We start from the raw sequence: 10,325 nt of genomic DNA, 5'->3' as shown, positions 1-10,325 counted from the left end.
TGAGATGTCAGCGATCTGCTCACGGTTTGGTGGAGCCATTGTTCAGAAGGGCTCATATTCTTTAACGGGGGGCCTTTTGTTGTTGTAAACAGCATGAATTTTTAATCCAGCCCAAGATTCTGGGCTGGTAATGAATGTGTCTCGGCAGCCAGCCTCTCTGGGGATGGAGGCCCCTGGCTCCTGTTGCTAAGTTTCAGCAATGCCTGAGTTCTGGAGGAATCAGCCTGTTACGCCCCACCAATCTAGTGCACACAAGCACACACGCACAAATATATATATGTGCATGTGGGTGAACACATTTACACATGAGTACATGTGTGTTCATGTACATCTATGGTGGACACAATCATATACTTGTGTAGTGATATGAGGCATCATTGCCATATCAAACTTAGTTTTGCTGCACCACCGCCCCTCTGGCTCATTAGCCAATCGTTACGCAGACCGAGGGGATAAAAGTAGGTCGTGCTCCTCCTCCTGACCTCTCGCTTCCTGCCTCTTCGGCCCGTCCACTTCCGGGTCGTGGTACTCGCCACTAGCATCTGAGCACAGGTAGGCGCACGTTGCCGTGCTGTTTGTGTACATTAGTCCGTGTTCCATGTAAATCAAACCGTGACTCTTTAATAGATCTGGCGTTTCCACTGCGGTCGAGGCGATTATTTGGTGTGTTTGCTGCTGCCGACCGGAGCATTGGTGAGTTATGACGTACTTCTGTTTATTGCTGTAGCTAGGTGCTAAACTCCCCTTCTGCTCCTCTTCCTCTAATAGTCTGCTGGTCGTGTGCTGCATGCATGGTGGCTGTCTTCCCCCGCTGTGTGATTTTCTTCACCCCTCTCCCTCTTTGGATGGGACGCTAATATCCCCGGACTAATACCGGAGTTATGGATGCTAAAGCTAATTAAGCTAAGTAAGCGCTGCTGCTCAATCACGGCACCTGGGCCACTGCTACGTCACTATCGCTGCTTCGCCGCTGTTCTGCCACTGTGTTGTTGCTGCTGCTGCTTGCTGCTGCTATTCCGACGGCTTGGTGTGGGTCGCTGTTTGGCCACTGTACTGTGTTGTTGCTGCTGCTGCTTGCTGCTTGCTGCCTACTCCGACGGCTTGGTGTGGGTCGCTGTTTGGCCACTGTACTGTGTTGCTGCCGCTGCGCCAACGGCTCGGTTTGGACCCGGTCGGCCGCCTTTGGTCCACCTGCTTCCTGCTACTGACCGTGTGTGTGTGTGTGTGTGTGTGTGTGTGTGCGTGTTTTAAAGGCAATCCGCCGAGGTTTGGTGTTATTGTTTATTTGTTTATCTTCAGTTTAATGGCTGATTTTCTTTTGGTAATTTCCTAGTATTTTGGGTGTTTATTGTTTTTGTTGGGGTAATTTGTTTATTTTGAGAGTTGATTGCAATTAAAGTTTTTCTTTATTATTTGTTAAACTTAAATAGTTATGGTTAATTCTTGAGTTGATCTCTGGCCAGAGACTCTTGATTTCTTGTCTTGGTTGGTTGATTTTTGATCAATTCAATATTTTTTTTAGTTTATTATCTATAGTTTGTTGGCACAAATTATAAAATATTATTTTCTTTTCTTTAACTGTGGGCCCTCCTAATTGTGTTTTCCTCTTCCCCTAGTGCTGAAGGCCGACGGTGTTGGTGGTGGTGGTTCCCCTGGGTGGTGGTGATCCCCTTGTGTGTTGTGTGATCCCCGTTCAAGATTTTCTTTGTGCACGTCACCTTTTTGCTGTGAGTGGGGTGTTCTCCTTTTTCTTTTTGGATGTCATCTCCCCTATCACAACCCCTCCTCCAGCCGGTAAGCCTCAGCCTGAACCCCCCACTTTTCTCCAGTTGGGCTCCTTTCTTTTTTTTCATGTAGTGCCAAATCTTGTGGACTTTTAAATAATAAAAGTTTGTATATGTGAACATTGAACTCCGTCTCCTGCCCTCCCTGAGTGAACGAACCTGAGTGTCCTCTTTCGTAGATAATAATTGACCTATAGTACGGGTCCTTGGGCCCTAACCCAAGGTGGCGTTGTTGGTATTTGGTACATAACATGGTAATAACCCTCGTGTCGCCACAAACTTGGCGTTGTCGGCAGGATAAACTCTGTGGAGGTGGAGACGTGTGTTCCATGTTTTCTTTCTTTCTGTCCTATTGCTTTTCAGATTGCCTTTTTGTGTGTGAATGGGTAGCAGCTTAAGTCAAACCAGCGGTGAGTCCATTGTGTTCTTTTGGTAGTCGTGGCTCTAGTGTTCAGTTTAGCCGTAACTGTAGTAATGGAGGGAGAGCTACAAGAGTTGAGGGATTTGGTGGCACAGTTGAGGGCAGAGAATGATAGATTGCAGCAGGAACAGGCTGTGGCTGTGCCTGGTCCTAGTGCTGCACCTTCCATTCCTGCTGAACCTCTTCCAGCACCGTCCACTTCTACCGCTCCTGTAACAGAGCGACTGGTCCTTGTACCCCGAGATAGGAAGTGCCCAGTGTTTAGGGGTAGATCAGGTATAGGGCTAGAGGAGTGGATTGAGGAAGCTCAGGCTTGCATGAGGGCTCGCCACCTGTCCACATACGATCAAGCATTCTTTCTTTTTGACCATTTAGAGGGAGAGGCGCGTGAAGAAATAAAATATCGCTCGACCACTGACAGAGGTGACCCAGCTAAAATCATTGTGGTTTTGCGAGAGTTGTATGGTTGCGCCGACTCGTACGTTGCCTTACAGGAGGCGTTTTTCTCGAGGCGACAACAAGATGGGGAGACTCTCCAAGAGTTCTCCCTCGCGTTAATGAGTTTGATGTCTGCGGTGAAACAAAGCGCTCCAAGCGAGATGCCAAATGCAGATGTGTTGTTGCGCGATCAGTTTATTGAAAACGTCATTGATGGTTCCCTCCGTCGAGAATTAAAACAATTAGTACGCAGGCAGCCTACAGTCTCTCTGCTGGATGCTAGGGCAGAGGCAATTAGGTGGGAGCGAGAGGGATTGCCAGGGGGGGTTCGGGGCCGAAGCCACTCAGTTCCTTCATTGATGGGCTTGCAGTGTGGTGTCCAGACTGCTCCTTCCGTAGCTAGTCCACGCCAGGCTTCGGAGCTGCAGGAGGTGAAACAAATGCTGAAGCTCCAACAGGAACAGCTTAACCATCTCACCGACACTCTTGCTCAGCTGCAGATCAATCAGCAGCGTAACCTTTCTTCTTATCGTGGCCCAGTCATCTGCCGGCGATGTCAGCAGCCTGGCCACTTCGCCAGGGAGTGTAGAGGAGAGCGTGTCCCTTCTCAACCTTCAGTGACCGCTTCTTCTCGGCCAGCCTCTCGGCGGGATCCAGCTCAGCATTCGGGAAACTAGCGCCCGTCGAACTGCGGAGCCAAAGTTCGAGGGGAGCTGCTACTGGCTCACCTGTCACGTTGGGGGATGGGAGAGAGGCTAAGCTAATCAGCGCTTGTCCACACATGGACATGGTTATGGGGGGAGTAACAGTTCCTTGCTTAGTGGACACTGGGTCCATGGTGTCCACTATCAGAGAAAGCTTCTTCCGGCAACACTTCGCGACTTGGGACCAAGACAAACTTCAGTCTTGCCATTGGCTTCAGCTTCAAGCAGCCAATGGATTGCCCATCCCATATCTCGGCTACTTGGAACTGGAAGTCGAGCTTTGCGGTAGGACTTTGCCAGGGTGTGGGCTACTGGTGGTCAAGGACCCTCCAGCTGATGCTTCTCTTCCTGCCCCAGGTGTCTTGGGGATGAACATTTTACGAAGATGCTACAGCACCTTGTTTGGGCAACATGGCTCTGCCCTGTTTAATTTGCCCACCGTCACTGAAGCACCAAGGTCTGTGGTGCAGGCATTGCAGAGATGCCATCAAGCCTCTCTGACTTCTTCAGATGTCATTAGCAAGGTCAAGCTGCGAGGCAAGAAAGCTTGCCGTATCTTTGGTGGCACTATGCAGTTTGTTCCAACCACCTGTTCGGCCCAGTACTCTGGGACTGTTGTGCTCTTTGAGCCCTTGGATCGGGGCCTTCCTGCTGGGCTGCTTGCATCCCCAGCACTGGTTAGAGTTGAGGGAGGTACTGTGTACATACCTGTTGTAAATGTTGGAACTGCTGATGTGTTGCTTTACCCTCGTACAGAGGTTGGTGCTTTGCGTGAGGTCGGTGTGGTGAGCTTACCTTCTGGTGTTAAGGAGGTTCCATCTTTCTTGGCCACCGTTGCATCCCAGGCTGTAGTTTCTACGCTGCAAGACCAAATAGATGCGGTTGACCTATCTGTTTTGTCAGCTGACGAACAGAAGGAAGCCCGACTTCTTCTTTGGAAATATGCTTCTGTCTTTTCCTCCCACGACAGCGACCTGGGGTGCACCAACCTGATAGCGCATGAAATCCGGCTTTTGGATGACACTCCCATACGTCAGCGCTATAGGCGTATTCCGCCATCGGAATACGAAGTGGTCAAGGAACACATCAACCAGCTGCTTAATGCGCAGGTCATCAGGGAAAGCTGCAGTCCATTTGCATCACCAATTGTGTTAGTTAAGAAGAAGGATGGTAGCCTGCGCTTGTGCGTAGACTACCGGCAGCTTAACAACAAGACCCGAAAAGACGCATTTCCTCTTCCTCGGATCGAGGAATCGCTGGATGCCCTCACAGGAGCCCGCTGGTTTTCCACTATGGATTTAGCCAGTGGGTACAATCAAGTCCCGGTGGCAGAGGCCGACCGACCCAAGACAGCGTTTTGCACTCCTTTCGGACTCTTTGAATGGAACCGCATGCCTTTCGGGTTGTGTAATGCACCCAGCACTTTCCAGCGACTCATGCAGCGGGTTTTTGGAGATCAACAATGTCAGTCATTGCTTTTGTATTTGGATGACATTGTGGTCTTCTCCTCCACCTTCCAACAACATCTTAAGAGGCTGGAAGTGGTCCTGCAGCGGTTACAGCACGAAGGTCTGAAAGCGAAGTTGTCAAAGTGTTCGTTCTTTCAGCAGGAGGTGCGTTATTTGGGTCACATCATTTCAACCGAAGGTGTTTCCACCGATCCAAGCAAGGTTGAGGTGGTAGCCAACTGGCAGCCCCCCACCACCATCTTGGCGCTGCGGTCCTTTCTCGGGTTCGCAAGTTACTATCGTCGCTTTGTGGAGGGCTTTGCCAAGTTGGCTGCCCCTCTACATCGCCTTGTAGCTGAACTTGTGGGGTCCAAGTCCAGACGGTCTGAACCACAAGTGGTGGAAAAATGGACAGGGGAACATCAGCAGAGCTTTGATGCTTTAAAATCTAAGCTTATCACCACACCCGTGCTGGCATATGCTGACTTTTCCCTTCCTTTTATTTTGGAAGTTGATGCAAGCCATGGAGGCCTGGGTGCAGTGCTCTCCCAGGATAGAGAAGGAAAGGTGCGGCCCATAGCCTTCGCCAGCCGAAGCTTAAGGCCGACTGAACGCAACCCCGCCAATTATAGCTCCATGAAGCTTGAGTTTCTGGCGTTAAAATGGGCTATGGCGGATAAATTTCGTGAGTACTTGCTAGGCCACAAATGCATTGTCTTCACAGACAATAACCCGCTCAGCCACCTGACATCGGCTAAGCTTGGAGCCCTGGAGCAGCGTTGGGCAGCCCAACTTGCGTCGTTTAATTTTGAGATCCGTTACCGTTCGGGCAAGAGTAACACGAATGCGGATGCTCTGTCTCGCTTGCATCCTCCCAGAACCCTAGATCTTGAGACGATGGTCTCCGGCACATCACTTCCTCAGCCCTTGCAACAGGTTCTCCAGGTCAGGGGGCCTAGAGCCTGTCAGGCTGCTGTTCAGGCCCTGCCTCAGTATCTGCCGGCAGACATTGGTGAACTTCAGCAAGCTGATCCTGTGACCCAGGAAGTTCTTGTGTTTTGGCAGCAGAAACGATACCCGAATCATGACGAACGTAACCGGTTATCTCCATCAGCCTTGGTGCTTCTCAAGCAGTGGGAGCGATTGATTGAGCGGGCCGGAGTGGTGTACCGGCAAGTCTCTCGCTCCGACGGGGGGGAAGTAGTTCTCCAGGTGCTTTTGCCAGCTGCTCTGAGGGACAAAGTCCTCATGGAGGTCCACCAAAATCATGGCCACCAGGGGTTGGGCAGAACTTTGGAACTGCTCCGGCAGCGGTGCTATTGGCCGGGGATGTCGTCTGATGCGAAGCGTTGGTGTCAAATGTGTGAGAGGTGCCAAGTGGCTAAGGACTCCAGGCCACCAGCTCATAGCTTTATGGGACATCTGCTGGCTTCAGAGCCTAATGAAATCCTTGCAATGGATTTCACCCTGCTTGAACCCACCCATAACGGGCTGGAGAATGTCCTGGTGCTGACGGATGTTTTTAGCAAATACACCCTTGCCATCCCCACTCGTGACCAGCGCGCCTCTACTGTGGCACAAGTGCTCGTCACGGAGTGGTTTTCGAAGTTTGGTGTTCCAGCCCGCATTCATTCCGATCAGGGTCGCAACTTCGAAAGTGTACTTATTCAGCAGCTGTGCTGTCTCTACACTATCGAGAAATCCCGCACCACACCGTACCATCCGGCAGGTAACGGTCAGTGCGAGCGTTTCAACCGCACTCTTCATGATTTGCTGCGCACTTTGCCTCCCTCTAGAAAGCGTTGCTGGCACTCCTGTCTACCTCAGATACTGTACGCTTATAACACTACTCCACACCAATCCACTGGGGAATCCCCCTTTTTCCTCATGTTTGGTCGTGAAGCAAGGCTCCCTGTTGATTTCTTGTTGGGAAGAGTGCAGGATCCTGTAGACGGGACGGTGAATGACTGGGTCCGGGAGCATCAGACCCGGTTACACGTGGCGTTTGAAGGCGTCCGGGGTAGGCTAAAGGAGGCAGCTCAACGCCGGAAGGAAAATCATGACCAGTCGGTCCGGTCAGAACCACTGGTGGAGGGCCAGTTAGTGTTTTTAAAGGAGTTTGGTTGGAAGGGTCGTCATAAGATCCAGGACAGATGGAATCCTGTGGTGCATCGGGTGATTAAAGCTCCCCCTGGTAATGGTGCGGTGTATACAGTTGCACCAGAGGACGACCCTGCCAAGGTCAAACGGGTACACCGAACACTGCTTAAAGCCATAGTTGGGATGGCTGCTTCAGGCAACAACCATGCTCCTCTTCCCATCTCACTTGGCCGGCCAGCAGCGCTGGCGAGCTCGTCTGATGACGAGGACTTGATGGCTGTGGTAAGGGACACCATCCTCCCTCCCGCTGGTCATGCTGCGGGAGAAGTCCAACCGGCTCTTGCATCGGCGACACCCGTTGCCTCAACAGCCCCATTGCCCCCTGCTCTTTCAGTTCCTTCGGCCTCTCCCTCTTCTGGGAGTAGCGACACCGCTGTGCTACGTACAGTACCTTTACCCTCAGCACTTCCTGCCCACTCGATGGTACGGCCTCCTACTGTCAGGGCCGCTCCCGTGGCAGTCCTTCCTCCAGGGAATGATGAAGCTGTCAGGCGACGGACGACCCGATCTACAGCTGGTCAACATTCAAACCTCCATCACTTACCCAGGCCTGCCAATGAGGTGGCTCATGAAGGGCCTTCAGCCGTTCAGTCAAGTGCTGTGTCTGCTTTCTTTAGACCATGGTCTTAGAGGCTATCTTTCAAGTGCATCGTCGGGTCGACAATGAACATGGGGGGGGTGGATTGTAGTGATATGAGGCATCATTGCCATATCAAACTTAGTTTTGCTGCACCACCGCCCCTCTGGCTCATTAGCCAATCGTTACGCAGACCGAGGGGATAAAAGTAGGTCGTGCTCCTCCTCCTGACCTCTCGCTTCCTGCCTCTTCGGCCCGTCCACTTCCGGGTCGTGGTACTCGCCACTAGCATCTGAGCACAGGTAGGCGCACGTTGCCGTGCTGTTTGTGTACATTAGTCCGTGTTCCATGTAAATCAAACCGTGACTCTTTAATAGATCTGGCGTTTCCACTGCGGTCGAGGCGATTATTTGGTGTGTTTGCTGCTGCCGACCGGAGCATTGGTGAGTTATGACGTACTTCTGTTTATTGCTGTAGCTAGGTGCTAAACTCCCCTTCTGCTCCTCTTCCTCTAATAGTCTGCTGGTCGTGTGCTGCATGCATGGTGGCTGTCTTCCCCCGCTGTGTGATTTTCTTCACCCCTCTCCCTCTTTGGATGGGACGCTAATATCCCCGGACTAATACCGGAGTTATGGATGCTAAAGCTAATTAAGCTAAGTAAGCGCTGCTGCTCAATCACGGCACCTGGGCCACTGCTACGTCACTATCGCTGCTTCGCCGCTGTTCTGCCACTGTGTTGTTGCTGCTGCTGCTTGCTGCTGCTATTCCGACGGCTTGGTGTGGGTCGCTGTTTGGCCACTGTACTGTGTTGTTGCTGCTGCTGCTTGCTGCTTGCTGCCTACTCCGACGGCTTGGTGTGGGTCGCTGTTTGGCCACTGTACTGTGTTGCTGCCGCTGCGCCAACGGCTCGGTTTGGACCCGGTCGGCCGCCTTTGGTCCACCTGCTTCCTGCTACTGACCGTGTGTGTGTGTGTGTGTGTGTGTGTGTGCGTGTTTTAAAGGCAATCCGCCGAGGTTTGGTGTTATTGTTTATTTGTTTATCTTCAGTTTAATGGCTGATTTTCTTTTGGTAATTTCCTAGTATTTTGGGTGTTTATTGTTTTTGTTGGGGTAATTTGTTTATTTTGAGAGTTGATTGCAATTAAAGTTTTTCTTTATTATTTGTTAAACTTAAATAGTTATGGTTAATTCTTGAGTTGATCTCTGGCCAGAGACTCTTGATTTCTTGTCTTGGTTGGTTGATTTTTGATCAATTCAATATTTTTTTTAGTTTATTATCTATAGTTTGTTGGCACAAATTATAAAATATTATTTTCTTTTCTTTAACTGTGGGCCCTCCTAATTGTGTTTTCCTCTTCCCCTAGTGCTGAAGGCCGACGGTGTTGGTGGTGGTGGTTCCCCTGGGTGGTGGTGATCCCCTTGTGTGTTGTGTGATCCCCGTTCAAGATTTTCTTTGTGCACGTCACCTTTTTGCTGTGAGTGGGGTGTTCTCCTTTTTCTTTTTGGATGTCATCTCCCCTATCACAACCCCTCCTCCAGCCGGTAAGCCTCAGCCTGAACCCCCCACTTTTCTCCAGTTGGGCTCCTTTCTTTTTTTTCATGTAGTGCCAAATCTTGTGGACTTTTAAATAATAAAAGTTTGTATATGTGAACATTGAACTCCGTCTCCTGCCCTCCCTGAGTGAACGAACCTGAGTGTCCTCTTTCGTAGATAATAATTGACCTATAGTACGGGTCCTTGGGCCCTAACCCAAGGTGGCGTTGTTGGTATTTGGTACATAACATGGTAATAACCCTCGTGTCGCCACACTTGTGCAAATAAACTAAAACATTCTTTAACATTACATATTAAGTAGCCTACTTAAAATAAAAAATATATATATGTATATATTTCAGTTTTTTTCCTTTCCTTCAGTGTGTTGTATCAGTTTTTCTGCATGTAAAAGGTTTTGAAAGTTAAAAAAGCCCAAAGCTTGCACCAATTGGAACTCCTCTCTCCCACAGAAAACACTGCTCCTGAAACGCCTCGTCAGTAGCCCTGCCTTTAATTTCGTGACTTCTTGAAATCACACTACATCACCATGTCACACATTTGCATAATTAATGCCTGTATTTATGCCAGAAGTGAAGCTAACTGGAAACTGAAAACACAACAGAGATGACCGGAGACATGGTGAGCGGTGCTGGCTCAGGCATGTGTGAGCTGACCAATCAGAGCAGAGAGGGTATTTAGGAGGAGGGCCTTAAAGGGACATGAGCTAAAACTGATGCATTTTTTGAGCATTAAAGCATGTAAATCTACTCTAGAAGTAACCCAAAAAAATTATGAAACTGAAAATGAGCACAATATGTCTCCTTTAAAAGAAAATAATGCTTGTAACATAATGTTTGGATGCTCATCTAAATTAAAAAGACTTAGATAGACACACACACAGTTGCACAGATGCAAAATACACTAAACTCAATCACACTCAGACACCCAGGCATTCACAGTAACACAGCAACATTTTTCAATTAACTTGCTCCCTTTCTATTAAGTCTCTTCCTCTAGCCAAGCTGATTTGAAGAGTGGTTCTATGTTTTTCTTTTTCCAGCTTGCTTTTTTTCTCCTCAGAGGATCTATATGTTCGATTCTGCAGCCAGAGGCTGTCACTCATTTTATTAGTCTAAAGCTTGCTCGTTCAATAGTGTCAATTGGAAGCCTTGGACATTGACATAAAGGAGTTCCTCCTCAACACCCAACCCCGAATCACCACCAACAGTAAAATGCCCTGAACTCTTCCCAAACAGATC

The 10,325-nt window shown here is 49.6% G+C and overlaps 1 long non-coding RNA gene across 2 annotated transcripts; it reads left to right on the top strand.

The window, feature by feature from the left end:
- Window positions 1–367: 367 nt before the first annotated feature.
- On the top strand, window positions 368–9,124 carry LOC140995366 (uncharacterized). Of its 2 annotated transcripts, none has more exons than XR_012178771.1 (4): window positions 368–907; window positions 1,617–1,794; window positions 7,910–7,975; window positions 8,897–9,124. It is a non-coding gene; the product is annotated as an uncharacterized lncRNA (long non-coding RNA). The 2 variants fall into 2 exon arrangements; XR_012178770.1 differs by having other exon boundaries at window positions 7,910–8,189.
- Window positions 9,125–10,325: the final 1,201 nt, after the last annotated feature.

This window comes from Pagrus major, chromosome 5 (assembly GCF_040436345.1).
Source record: "Pagrus major chromosome 5, Pma_NU_1.0".
Lineage (NCBI taxonomy): Eukaryota > Metazoa > Chordata > Actinopteri > Spariformes > Sparidae > Pagrus > Pagrus major.
Note: the sequence above shows the minus strand (reverse complement) of the source record. Positions and strands in the feature narration are given on the sequence as shown.